The sequence below is a fragment of the Otolemur garnettii genome, unplaced genomic scaffold, assembly GCF_000181295.1.
Source record: "Otolemur garnettii isolate 467f Iridium unplaced genomic scaffold, OtoGar3 scaffold00090, whole genome shotgun sequence".
NCBI classification, from domain to species: Eukaryota; Metazoa; Chordata; class Mammalia; order Primates; family Galagidae; genus Otolemur; species Otolemur garnettii.
The window spans coordinates 6,751,267-6,766,750 of record NW_003852485.1 but is presented as its reverse complement, the minus strand read 5'-3'; positions in this window follow the sequence as shown (position 1 = coordinate 6,766,750).

Below are 15,484 nucleotides of genomic sequence, written 5' to 3'. Positions count from 1 at the left end.
TAGCTCATAAGTCATAAGTGTCACTTTCAAGGCCGGCGCTAGACATTTTGCCGCCACTATAAAATATAAATAATACGAGTACTGTCTGCTAAATTCATGAAATAAATAAATAAATAAATTACCTAAATTATCTGAATAGCTGATTTGTTGACATCATTTGTTTAACTAGCACTAGCACGCAGTACGATGTGTATCGTCTGAGAGACAGTTACAAAATGTTTTCGTGGTTGCCAATGCCCCAAAATGCCATTGTTCATTAAGTCCAAACAATGGTGGTCAAATTCTAACAACTGATCAACAATGCAAACTTTGATAAGCAGTTCTGGATAATCAGTTCTCAACTGTTATTTGTTATTATTAAAGTTTAACATTATAAAATTAACAAAAATAATATGAAACTCATATCCTGGCGAAATAGCCACATGGCAGCAGAAAACTGTCTATTCCTTCCTGTTCTCCCGCCGTTCCCTAGCTTGTTGTGTATTCTTTCCAAAAATCGGGACTTTTTTAAAATGCCGCGGGACACGGGACAAATTGTTAAAAAATTGAGACTGTCCCGCTAAAAGCAGGACATCTGGTCACTTTATGAAGATGGTTTTAATTTTCTTCTCTGTGCTTTTCTGTATTTTCTAAAGTTTTAGTATTTATATATAACATTTTTATAAACTAAAAAAAATTTTTTTTCCTAAAAAGAATTTTCAAAAGGCTCTAATTAGTTGACACTAAAATCCTGGCAATGACTAATGGCAGGGTGCCTTATTTACCTGCCTTACTCCCCAGAATTCTGGCAGAGATCTAGGAGGTACCTGGCTTTCCTTAAACAATGGTCTCAAGACCTTCACAGGTGAAAGAAAGCCAATCACTGCCCTAAGCCCCTCTGAGCTATGCCACCCCCCCCCCCCACCCGGCCCACAGGCTGGAGTGGATCAGTCCTCCCCAGGCTCCCTCTGCTTTCCTGCGGGCCTGAGGCAGGCGCTTCATTTTACCTGCAGGCCTGAGTCAGGTGCTTCATTTTACCTGCAGGCCCTGCAGCTGCTGTCTCCAGAAACTTTCCCGGGAGAACCACAAGTTCTTTTCTTCCTTTTATTCGCTCACTAGGCTTTGTTTACTTGGGAGACAAGAACATTCCTTTGACTAAAAACCTGTCAAATTTGCTTTTTCTGTTCTTCAATGGGTAATTTAACTGTCTCATTAGTGTTTTTATGTGTGAATTTTACTAGAATTCCTCAGGGGGGTTTTGTTGTCCTTTTTGCCAGTTGATGTGGAGACACAAGCTTTCCTTATAAAACCTCTTAAGAAATTAAAACCCTTTCTCTGAAACAGTCTCCTGAAGAAATCCCACCATTTGTGTTTTACACCTCAAGCAGGACTTCTGTTTGATGAAATTCTTCATTTGTCAGCTCCCGAGGCTGAAATGAAATGTGCTGGTGCTTTGGTGTGTATTTCAAATTGGGGGAGGACAGGCATGAAAGCACTCGTTTCTTTGCTGGGTTGTGTCTTGCTCTTGTTTTCTTTTTGTTGTTGTTTTTTAGAGATCCAGCTATTTCCATAGAGGTTTGGGCAATTACATAATCAGTAAAGGAAGAGAACTGTCTCAAGATGAAACTAGACTAAACAAAATGAAATTCCTCAAACCATTCATCTCAACTTCTGTTAGTATAATTTGGGGTTGAGGTGATATTCAGAGAAAAAACCCTATAATTTTGTTGTAAGTGTATTATAGTCCTCCTGTGAAATCCTAGATCCAATTCCTCTGTGAATTTGGAGAGCAAGTTCTATTTGGATTAAGTTTTTATATCAAATCTATGGCTAGACTGAGATAAAACTGACCTTACTAACAAAACCAAATATTTTCTTCTTCCTTTTTTTCCCCTTTATAACCAAGACCAGAACCAGGGAAAAGAAGCCAAATAGGCGCAGGGTGTTAATCATCTCTCACTCCATTTTGACCCTGTACAGAAGTCCCCAGCAATAAATTTGTGCTAGGGTGGATGCCCCACCCCCCCATAAGCACTGCCCACAAGTTGCATTTAGCTGACAAATACGTTTTGTGTGGTCTGTACACAGTTAACCACTGATTAGTGTCACATCATAACTCAAAGATCCAGAATCTTTTGGAACACTGGAAGATTCGTCCTACTGAACTTGTAGTGCAGAATGGTAGCTCACCTCTTTAGGCTGGGCAACTGAGTACCCATTCCCTATTTTGCCAAGTGCTCCCTTTATGCTTACTTATTTATACGACATTTATTATTCTTTTAGGCATTTTAAATCTGTATGGTTTGCCCTAAGGCAGAAATTTAACTTTAAGGTTGTGGTTCTAAAACTTTAGCGTATATTAATATTACCATGTTAGAGTTTGCTAACCCCTAGAACTTTTAATTTAGCAGGTTCCTATTTCTTTTCTTTTCTTTTTTTTTTTTTTTGTACAGACAGAGTCTCACTTTATCACTGTTGGTAGAGTGCCGTGGCGTCACACAGGTCACAGCAACCTCCAACTCCTGGGCTTAGGCGATTCTCTTGCCTCAGCCTCCCGAGTAGCTGGGACTATAGGCGCCCACCACAATGCCCGGCTATTTTTTTACAGTTTGGCTGGGGCCAGGTTTGAACCCACCACCCTCGGTCTATGGGGCTGATGCCCTACACACTAAACCACAGGAACTGCCTGCAGGTTCCCATTTCTAATAAATTTTTAGATAATATAGTTACTGCCAGGCCAGAGGCCATACTTTGAGAACCACTGCTTTAAGGTACTACTTCTCTGAGAGATATATTCGTTCATTCATTCATTCATTCATATGTTCAGTATGTAATACAATGTGCTCGCTCTACATTGAAGATTCCATAGTGATCAAATATATGTGGTTCTTGTCTTTATAATCAGACAAAATTCCGCAATTTTCTTTGTTTTATAAACAAGATATATTGCTTCAGCTATATAACAGTGATATGCAGAGAATTCAGGTATGGTTTCCTTGAGGGATGAAGTTACGCCAAGCTATGCAGGATAAGATTAGGGAGGAGAAGGGAATTTCCTCCTTCACGGAAGAGCATGTGTAAAGCTGAGCATAGCAGCTTCCTAATGTGGATTCATGAATCTCTAAAGAGATTTCTGAGAGTAGGACATCTTTTAGGTTGGGGCGCTTCCTGCTCATCATTCTAAGCAGCCCAGGTGCCTATTCTGAGGACTTCTGAGAGGCTGTTGGTTTTCAGAACTGCAGTGCTGGTCATCTGATCCAATGGTCCTAATGAAGTGGGCTGCATAGAGGAGCAGAGGCAACGTTACTTTGAAATCTTCCACTTCTGAGACAAATCCCAGCGGCATGTTGGCAACTCATCCTCATTAATCTACTCAGGTTTCTGGCCTTTGTACATTGCTAGTGGGAAAAAAAGATACCAGCCAGCAAGATCAGGCCAGTAACATTTCAGGCTTAGTTCAGCTGCGTCTCTGCCCTGCGCCTCGAGCCCTCTTTCTCACTGCATGAGTTGTCCTAGTTGAAGGTTTCCCAGGTCCCTGACACCCCCAGTCTGGTCTTCTCTCTCTCCTCTGTGGCTAGACACTTCCATGTCATCTATGGAGTCATTTTCTATATCATCTGAAATCATTTATTTTTTTAGCTCACAGTTCTTTTTCTTCTCATTCTCAGTGTCTGGATGTAAAAACCTATGTTTTTGTTTGCCTTCCATTTTCTCTATTTCTTTATCGCAATCTATAAGCAAACGTACTTCTTATTTAAAAAAATCTTTAGTTCCTTTCAAATTTCTTCCTTTACATTTTCTGTTTATGCACATAATGAAATTTATTTGCAAACAGGAATATCTAATTCATGCCTCTAAGTCTTTGCTTATTACTCTTTTCTCTTGAGAAAATGGAATGTTTTAGACATTACTGACTGCTGTTGGCTATTTTTAAAGCTGATTTGTTTTCTGCCCCTTCATTCTCCACACAGATTGTTTTTCGTCTTCATTTTCTAATACAGTAGTGGTATGAACGTCCTTTGAAGTCCCCTTCAGTTCTGACATGTTGTGATTACAAAGATGGTTCCCTTCTATAGAAACTTTGATTGAATTCTCAGCTTTTAATAAATTATTTTTGGTCATTTTCATAGCATCATCAAGAAAAAGATCATGCCTTTCACTTTACATTTTACAACTTCTCTCTTACCTTGCAGATTAATTATATCAATGCTACTCACCAACTTCCTTTTATGTAATTGTACTTTGGACTCTAAAAATGGATACCTAAAAATGTGTCCCATAAGGATATATCTTACACTTCCAATATTTAACTTTGGAGGTTACATTTGTGTCTATTTGGGTTTTCTCAAGTAGTGGGCTCTTTGTGCCATTTTTCTTATATGTAGAAAGCATAGCAGAGCTTTCAACTTTCTTTGCACATTTCTTTTGGGAGTATATACGTAAGTCTGATCTTGTGCCCTTCCCCATTCACGTCCATGCACTCTCATTTTAAATCTGACCTCACGGATCATTCAATATCTGACTGATAATCTAAAACTTTACCCAGAAATAATCCCCATTGGTTCCTCTTCGCTTAATACAAAGTTGGAGAAGGTGAAAATTCTCACTCTTGGTCCCCTTGTACAAAGTTCATTTTTCTCAGTCTCTTGTCTCAAATATGATACTTTACTTTTTTGTCATTATAGCTCAGTGATATTGGTAATTTTGAGTTTCCTTAACCTTTTTGTATTATTTTTCCAGTTCGTGTGATTTTTATGTATTTGCTTAACATTTTCTTTAACCTCACTCATTTCTGACTCCTTGAGTTTTTGCCGTATTGAGAGTGCCCAATTATCCTCATCTCTCTTGTTTGAATTTCTTTTATAGTCTGCCTTATTATTTTCATTTTCATTGGTATTTTTCTCAATGCTCTTGTCTTTTCTCCTTCTTCTAGGGATTTCAGATAGAGAGACATCATTATTTTCTGATAAATTGTGATGTATAAATACAATTTTAAATTCTGTTAATGGTAATCTTTATGTTGAACATATTTACATTTATATTTCTTGAAGAATATAGAGATTTTGACTTTTCCACACAGGTGAGGACTCCAGCAAATTTTTATCTTCTCTCTTTTTTTCTAATACATTCTAGTGTTTGTTATGAAATCTGAACTCTTTCATTCAGATTACTTTCAAATCATCATTAATTTAATATTGGGTCATCTCCTTTAGTTTCTATTTTTGAAATATGTTAAGTTATGTATCCATATTGTAAGAGTCATATTTATTTAATCTTTTGTTCAAACACTTTTAATGCTAACCATCAAGACTTATACCAACTTGAATTCAATATTTTTATTTCTCTGTAGATCAACTTGAATATATCTTTACTTCTATTAGAGAGAAGTTCTGTTAAAATATCTAAGAATCTCTTATTACTGATTTCTTCTAAGAAAGATAATTTGGAAATGAATAGATTTAAGGGTGGATATAAATTTTCTACCTTCAAAATTCTACTAAGTGGAATGAGCACAGATATTCATTAACATGGGGTGAATTAATTATCTAGTGGTCCCTCAGTACAACAACATAGTAGGACCACACCTATGGAGCATATTGCAAGGGTAAAAGTCAAATATATCAAGGATAGAACATAAATGTCTTAACACAATAATTAAGTAGATGAGGTGAAAGCTATATTAATTAGTTTGATGTAGCATTCCAAATTGTATTAAAAAAATTAACATATTGTACCCCACAAATGCATAAGTATACTTATGATCTATGTGTATATGACTTAATAAAAGGAAAAAATAAGCAACAACAGAAAACCTATGGCAGTGTTTTTAAAAAGAAAGAAACAAAAATCTCTCTGTATATAATATTGAAAGTTCTCAAAATTGTAACACTGATGAAATGAAAATATTAATATATTAAACAATCATGTTCTTAGTATCACTATTCTTAATAGTCCAGAGGTAGAAGCAATCTAAGTGTTCACTGCTCAATAAATGGGCAAATAAATATCTAATATAATATTATTCAACCTCAAAAAATCCTGACATGCCTTAACATGTGTGAACTTTGAGGACAGTATGCTAAATGAAAGGTGCCAGTTGCAAAAAGGCACATACTGTATGATTCCATTATCTGTAGTCAAATTTACAAAAACATAAAGTAGAATGATGGTTTCCTGAGGCTAAGGAGGGGGAGAAATGGGAACTTATTTAATGGGTGGAGTTTTCATTTTTCAGGATGAAAAAGTTTTAGAGCAGGAGTTCTCAACCTGTGGATTGTGACCCACAGGAACTGTATTAAAGGGTTGTGGCCTTAGGAAGGGTGAGAACCACTGTTTTAGAGATTCAACAACTACTGATACAAGCAAGCACCTCCAGAAGAACCAAAAATCAGTCCACCAAGGTGGTATCACCAGTTGTTTGCAAAAGTCACAGCATTACTGGCCTTGGGGCACCCCTAGTACTGATATAGCTGCAGTGACCAAAGACTTCAATTATAATCCACAATTCCCTTTGAATGTCTGAAATGCCTCCTCAAAAAAGATGAATTCAAACAAGTTCAAACTGTGAAGATTAAGATAAATACCTAATTTTTCCATGCTCAGACAAATATCCACATGCATTAAGAATACCCAGGCAAATATGACATCACAAAATGTGCTAAGTAAGATGCCAGTGACTAACCCCAGATTGACGGAGATATGTGACCTTTCATACAGAGAACTCAAAATAGCCATCTTAAAGAAGCTCAATGAATTTCAAGACAATATAGAGAAGGAACCCAGAAGCCTATCACAAAAATTTAGCAGAGCTTCAAATAATAATAATAATAATAAACCAAGCAGAAATTCTAGAGCTTAAAGAATTCAGTTGACAAACGGAGAAATGTTATTCTCAATAACAGAATTGACCAAGCAGAAGAAATAATTTTTGAGCTGAAGACAGGCTATTTGAAAATATACAGTCCAAAGAGAAGAAGAATACAAAGAATGGAGCACATCCACATGATCTAGAAAGCCTCAAAATGGCAAATTTAAGAGTTCTTGGCCTTAAGGAAGAGGAGAAAGAGATTGGGGTAGAAGTTTATTCAAATTGCTTCAAATTTTTATTCAATTGCTTATTCAACAATTTATTCACTTGATTATTCAATTGCTTCGATTGCTCCATGCTTCAAATTTTGTAAGAGAACTTTCTAAACCTAGATAGAGATATCAACATTCATGTACAAGTAGGTCACAGAACACCAAACAGATTTAACCCAAACAAAATGACTTCTAGGTATTTAATAATCAAACCCCCAAAACTCATGGATAAAGAAAAACATATAAAGGGGCTCATATTCATCTGGCAGCAGACGTCTCTGTGCATACATTATAGACCAGGAAAGAATCACATGACATATTCATAGTGCTGAAGATAAAAAAAAACAAAAACAAAAAAACCTTAGAATATTATATCCTAAAAAAAAAATCCTTAAAATATGAAGGAAAAAATACTTTCCCAGATAAATAAAAATTGAGGGCTTTCATCAACAGACCTGTCCTACAAGAAATGCTAAAGGACTTCTTCAATCTGAAAGTAAAGGACATTAATAAACAATAAGAAATCATATGAAGGTATACAACTGACTATTAAAAGTAAGTACATAAATACAGAATACTCTATTCCTGTAATTGCACTATATAAACTACTTAGATCTTGAATTGGAAGACTAAAAGATGTATCTATCAAAAATAACTACAACTGTTTGAGAGATAGTATAAAAAGATATGGAGAATGGAAACAAGAAGAAGTTAAAAAGTGTGGGGGTTGTAGTTAAAGGGTATTTAAAGGGTAGAATTTATGTTAGACATTTCTCTGCTTATTTACCTGTTTGTTTATTTGTTTGTAAGCAGAATATGTTTAAAATAATTGGTTACAAAATGTTTTCTTGCAAGCCTCGTGGTAACTTCAAATCAAAAACCTACAACAGGTAAACAACTAAGGAAGAAAGAATGCTCCCAAATTCATTCTTTTTTTTTTTTTTTTTGAGATGGAGCCTCAAGCTGTCCCCCTGGGTAGAGTGCCATAGCATCATACTCACAGCAACCTCCAACTCCTGGGCTCAAGCGAGTCTCCTGCCTCAGCCTCCCAAGTAGCTGGAACTACAGGCACCTGCCACAATGCCTGGCCATTTTGGGGTTGTAGCCATCATTGTTGTTTTGGCGGCCCGGGCTGGGGATTCGAACCCGCCACCTTAGGTGTATGTGGCTGGCGCCTTAGCCGTTTGAGCCACAGGCGCCAAGCCCCCAAATTCATTCTTTGAGGTCTATATCACCCTGATACCAAAACCAAAGAGACAACAAAAGAAGACAACTATTGCCATTATCTCTGATGACCACAGATGCAAAAATCCTCAAGAAAATGCCTGCATACCAAATTTAACAACATATTGAAAAAATTAGTCATGATCAAGTGAGATTCAGCCCAGATGCACAGATGATTCTACATACCCAAATCATTCAATGTGATACATCACATCAACAAAAGGAAGGGCAAAAAACATATGATCAGTTCAATTGATGCTAAGAAAGCATTTGATAAAATTTAACATCTCTTCATGATAAAAAAAATTCTCACAAAAATTGAGTATAAAAGGAATTTCCTTCAACAAGGTAAAAGCCATATGTGATAGAACCACAGCTAGTGTTATACAGAATGCAGAAAGCCTGAAAGCCTCTCCTCCTGGTACAAGATAAGAATGCCCACTTTCACCACTGATTATATGTTGATATTACTGTAAGTTCTAGATCAAGCAATCAGATAAGAGAAATAAATAAAAAACATCCAAATTGGAAGGGAATAAGTCAGGTTACCCTTGTTTGAAGACATGATCTTACCTCTAGAGAAACCTAAAGACTCCACCCACAAACTGATAGATTATAAACAAAATTCAGTAAAGTTACAGGGTACAAAATCAATGTATAAAAATCAGTAGCATTTCTATATTTTAACAGTAAACAATCTGAATAGGAAACCAAGAAAGTAATCCCATTTACAATAGCTACAAATTAAATGAACTATTTAGAAATAACCAAAGAAGTGAACTATTTCTATAACGACAACTATAAAACATTGATGAAAGAGATTAAAGAGAACACACACATGAAAGATACTCTATGATTCATGGATTACAAGAATCAATATTGTCAAAATGTCTATACAATCTATAGATTAAATGCAATCCCTATCAAATATCAGTGATATTCTTCACATAAAGAGAAAATACTAAAATTGTTGTGGCAATTCAAAAGATCCAGAATACCAAAAACCTTCCTGAGCAGGAAAAACAAAACTGGGAGAATCATGTTACTTGACTTCAAATTATACTACTGAGGTACAGCAACCAAAATAGTATGATCCTGGCATAAAAACAGATATTGCAACAGAGTAGAGAACCCAGAAATAGATGCACATATCTATTGTGAACTTATAGTCAACAAAGGTGTCAAGAATGTACAGTGGGGAATGAACAGTCTCTTCAAAACTGGTGCTGGAAAAACTGGATGTCCACACACAGAAGCATGAAACTAGACCCTTATCTCTTACCATACACAATGATCAAAGCAAAATGGATTAAAGCCTTAAATCTAAAGCCTGCATCTATGAAAGTACAAAATAAAACATTGGGGAAATGTTTCAGGACATTGATCTTGGCAATGATTTCTTGACTAATATCCTCCAAGTACAGGCGTCCAAAGTAAAATTGAACAAATGGGGTCATATAGAGGTAAACAGCTTTTGCACAGCAAAGGAAATAATCAACAAAGCAAAGAGACAACCCATAGAATGAGAGAAAATATTTGTGAATTATCCATCTGGCAAGTTATTTATTAATAACTAAATTATTTAAGGAGCTCCAACAACTCAATAGGAAAAAATTGAATAAGTGGGCAAAAGATCTGAATAAACATTTCTCAAAAGAAAACATACAAATGGCCAACAGCTATATGAAAAAATGCTCAATATCATTAGTCATCAGGGAAATGCAAATCAAAATTACAATGCTATGTATCTGACCCCAGTTAAAATGGCTTTTATCAAAAAGACAGGTAATAACAAATGCTGGGAAGCATGTGGAGAAAGGGGACTTTTTGTACAGTGTTGGTGGGAATGTATATTAGTGCAACTTCTATGAAGAACAGCATGGAAATGCCTCAAAAATCTAAAAATAGAACTACCATTTGACCCAGCAATCCCATATATCCAAAGGAAGGGAAATCAGTATCTAGAAAAGATATCTGGACTCTCAAGTTTATTGCAACACTACTTACAAATAGCCAAGATCTGAAATCAACCTAAGTGTCCATCAACAGATGAACGGATAAAGAAAGTGTGATATGTATACACAATGGAATATTATATAGCCACAAAAAGAATGAAATTCTGCCATTTCTACAACATCAATAGAAATGGAGAACATAATGTCAAATGAAAGAAGCCAAGCACAGAAAGATAAATCTCACAGGTTCTCATTACATATAGGAGCTAAATATTAAAAGCAATAGATCACTTGGAGACAGAAAGTAGACTGGTGGTTACCAGAGACTGGGAAGCAGGGGGAGGGATAAAGTAAGGTTAATGGGGAAATATAGTTAAATAGAATAAACAAAATTTGATAGTACAGTGTTGACTATACTCAACAATGAGTTAGGGTATACTTTAAAAGAACTAAAGTAGTGGAATTGGAATGTTCCTAACCCAGAGAAATGATAAATGCTTGAGGTGATGGATACCCAATTATCCTGATTTGATTACTTCACACTGTATCCCTGTAAAGATATACAACCATTATGAACCCGTGATAATTAAACATATTTTAGAAATTAAAAAAAGAGAATGAAAAGACAAGAAATAGACCCACAAAAAATATTAGCAAAAGATCTATTAGGCAAAGGAGCAGTATCCAAAATATACAAAGAACTTTTAAAACTCAATAGCAGGAGCATGAACAGCAAGATTAAAAAAACCAGGCCAGATGGGAAATTTCTAAGTGTAGAATATAAATGTCTTAACACAATAACTAAGAAAATGCCGTGAAGGCTATGATAACCAGTTTGATGAAAACATTTCAAATTGTATATAAAACCAGCACATTGTACCCATGATTGCATTAATGTACACAGCTATGATTTAATAAAAAAAAAAATGCCAGAGACCTTAAGAAACACCTCACCCAAGGAGATGTCCAGATGGCAGATAAGTGTATGAAATGTGCTCCATGTCATACATCATCAGGCAAATGCAGATTAAAACCATGAGGTGCCACCATGCACTTATGAGAATGGCCCAAATCCAGAACACTGTCGACACCAAATGCTGGCAACAATGTGGAGCAACAGAAACTCTCGTTCATTGCTGCTGGGAATAAAAAATGGTACAGTCACTTTGGAAGATAGTTTAGTGGTTTCTTAGGAAACTCGACATACTTTAACCATAAGATCCATCAATTGTGCTAGCAAACAGGTACTCAAAGGGGTTGAAGACTTATGTCTGATACGTTAACATGCATATGAAGGATTCCAGCAGCTTTATTGGTAGTTGCCAAAACTTAGAAACAACCAAATGTCCTTTACTAGGAGAACAAATAAACCATGATACATCTGAATACTGGGATATTATTCAGTGCTAAGACCAAACGAGCAATCAAGGCATGAAAAGACATAGAAGAAATTTAAATGCATATTATAATGTGAAAGAAGACAATCTCAAAGTCTACAAACTGTATGATTCCAACTAGCAGACATTCTGGGAAAGCAAAACTATGGAGACAGGAGAAAGTCCAGTGGTTGCTAGGGGTTGGGGAGTAGGGAGGTGTGAATAGTTGGAACTCAGAGGGTTTATTGGGCAGTGGAACTACTGTGTATGATGCTGTGCTGTTGGATTCATGTCCATATGCATTTCTCAATACCCACAGAATGCACAGAACCACGAATGACCCCTAATGTGAACCATGGATTTAGGGTGAATATGATGTGTCAATGTCAATTGATCACCTATTACAGATATACCACCCTCGTGATGGATGTCAATAATGGAGGGGCTATGTATATGTGGGGCAGGAGTTTTATGGGAAATCTCTACTGTTAGTACAATTTTACTGTGGACCTAAAACTGCTCTGAAAAAAAAAATGGTCTAGTAATAAAAGTCAGATGTATTTCTAGTTACACCTAAATATGCATACATACCATAGTATATAGACACAAGAATATGCCAAATAGAATAGTTAAATCTTATTTTTCAACTATGAGAATGTATTACTGATTCATTAAAAAACAAAACAAAACAAATCCATGAGTAGATGGTGATGGTGTCCTAGCAATCAATCTCCTGCTTCCCGGTGAGAGGAGCTGTGTGTCTGATAAACAGGGAATGCTTCTGGGAGACCCCATACCCAGGATTCAGAATCTTTCCTTTTACTGATAAACCCTGTTTAATGGATGTGGTAGGCAGAGTAAATGACCCCCCTCAATCCTGATATCTGGACTTTGTGTATGTTCTATGTTATTCCTCTGTGTGAAGAGGAATGAAGGTAGCATATGAAAATTGCTAACCAGTTGAGTTTGATATAGGGAGGTTATTCTAGAATTTTTGGCCAGCCCAATCACTATAATCACATGGGTTCTTAAAAAAGGAAGAGAAAGGCTGAAAAGGAGGTTGGAGTGATGCGATGTAAGAAGGGCCAACCTGCTGTTGGTGGTTTTGAAGAAGGGCCATAATCCAAGGGATGCAGCAGCCTTTAGAAGCTGGAAAAAGCAAGATTGATTCTGCACTAGTCTCCGGAAGGAATGCGGACCTGCTAACACCTTCATTTCAGCCCAGTGAAATCCAGGTAGGACTTTTGACCCATGAAGTATGAGATAATATATTGGTACTCTTCTAGGCTGCTAAATTTTTGGTAATTTGTTGGAGCAGCTATAAGCTACAGTGGCTATGGGGTGGGCTGAGGAGATGATTGGAAACAAAATAAGTTAACAAATTATGGTATAAGCATGCCATGGAATATTACTCAGCCATAAAAAGATGGAGGCTTTACATCTTTTATGTTTACTTGGATGGAGTTGGAACATCCTCTTCTTAGTAAAGTATCTCAAGAATACTTTACTTGGAAAAAAAAATATCCAATGTACTCATTACCATTATGAAACCAATATATTAACACACATGAATGATAAAACAGAACTATAGTCTAGTAAGGGGGAGGTGTGAGGAGAGACAAGGGAAGGGAAGGGAGGAAGGTGATTGGTGGGAGGAGAGGGGGCATGTGGTGGGACCTCACCTAAACGTGCACAATGCAAGGGGATATTTCAAAAGAACTAAGAGTAATATTTAAATGTCTTACCACAAAAAACCAAGTTAGTGAGGTGATGGCGATGTTAGTTTGATTTAAGCATTCCACATTGTACCTCATACATGAATACAATTATAATTTCAACTACAAATTAATAAGAAAATGGCTCAGCACCCATAGCTCAGCGGTTAGGGTGCAGGCCCCATACACCCGGGCTGGCAGCTTCAAACCCAGCCTGGGCCTGCTAAACAACCATGACAACTACAACCTAAAAGCAGCTGGGTGTTGTGGTGGGAGCCTGTAGTCCCAGCTACTTGGGTGGCTGAGGCAAGAGAATCCCTTAAGCCCAAGAGTTTGAAGTTGCTGTGAACTATGACACCACAGCACTCTACCCAGGGCAACACAGTGAGACTGTCTCAAAAATAATAATAAAAATAAAATAAAATAAGATAAAAATTAATTAAAAAATGAAAAAAGTAAACTCTAGTGTCTCTAGAAACCTACATGTGTATTCATTTTTTGAATCCCATTTGGATAGATGAGGCAGAAGACCTGCTATTCTCTGTCACATGACAAATCATTTATTTTCCAATTACTCGGCCTCCTCTGGGATCTGGCCAGTAGAAATCCCTTTCCAAGTGTCAGACTGTTGATAACTATTTCTAATTTTCACTGCGGCCACAGCTTTGTAACAGCATAGCCTTTCATTGTTATCGCAACAGCAAAGGTGAGACGGTGAGTCGGTGCCACAGCCTTCACCTGGACTTCGGCACCACAGAGGTACCTTTGCTGTGTAAGTGCCTCCTGCTTCTGTCTTCACCTGGAGCTACCATCTCTGCATGCCCCTTTCTGTCCCTAGCTGCTTGTTCTATTTTCCTTTACCTTCCCCTGTTCATATCATTCTGAAGCCTCCCTAGGCTGTGTGCTCTCACAGCACCACGGACCCGTGAGCAGGTGTTTCTGTTACTCTGCGCCATATGTCATTGCCGGCCTTTGAAATGGGCACTGGTTGCCTATCCAGCTTTAGGTCCTTGAATACTATGCGTCCATGTGCCCCCTTGAATACTATGCTTCCATGTGCCCCCTCATACAATGTCCTTCTCCTGGGGGGCAGCTGAGCCCTTTTCTCCAAACTGCCCTGCTTCTCCTGACTGTAGGTTATACTCAGGCAATGTATTTGGCCTCACCTGTAATATGTCTTTGATTCCCTTGTACTCTCTGAGAACCTTCTGTGTCCCCAAATGAAAAGGACTTGGTGTGTAGTTAATCTTATCTTCTTTTGCCACGGTTCTATTTCATGCTTGTATCAATGAATGAAACCAAACCCTAAACTGTCTCCTAGTTTCACTGAAACCATCTGTATGTCACACTCTTTCCTTACCAAGACGTAACATCACTGATCCTTAGGGTTGAAAAGCTCTTCAAAGTAACTCAACTATATATGACATGAGAATATCATGATACAAAATCACGCAAGTCATGATATGTAACTGTGTATACACTGTGTTTGTGTGTGTGTGCTGTGTGTCCTGGAAGAATATCTACACATAGTACAATGTTAAGAGGGTGGATTCTGAGTAGTACCCTTGCTGATGCTTTTAATCTTCTTTCTCATACTTTTCCACATTTTCCAAGTTTTATATAATAAACAAGAACACTGGATTATAGAAAACAATGAGAATTGCCTTTAAAATTAAAAAGGGAAAAAGTTTCAGCCTAGAACTCTTACTTACGTAATTATAAGTAATTATGATCCAATTACATACCAATAGTAGGCTAGAATAAAGACATGTTTAGACATGGAACTACTGAAAAATTTAGCTTTAATTTGTTCTTTTTAGGAAGCTCAGTGAAGATGACTTATTAGGAGACAAGGGAATAAGCTAATAAAGCAGAAAGCATAGGAAGTAGGAAACAAAACACTCCAACCAAAAAAAGTAGTTGAAGAAATTCCTAGGATTACAGACACGTGGTAGTCAAGGACAGCAGTCATCCCAGAAAGGACAGAGTCTGAGAGAGAGCTAGTTATTTTTCTATGGAAGAAATAATTAGGAAGAAACTATCTCTGATATGTCCCTAACTGTCGATTTCCAGAGAGAGTGTTATTCACACATTTATTCATTCAGCCCCTACATAGTGAGCACCTATTATGTGCCAATGCTATGCTAAGTGCTGG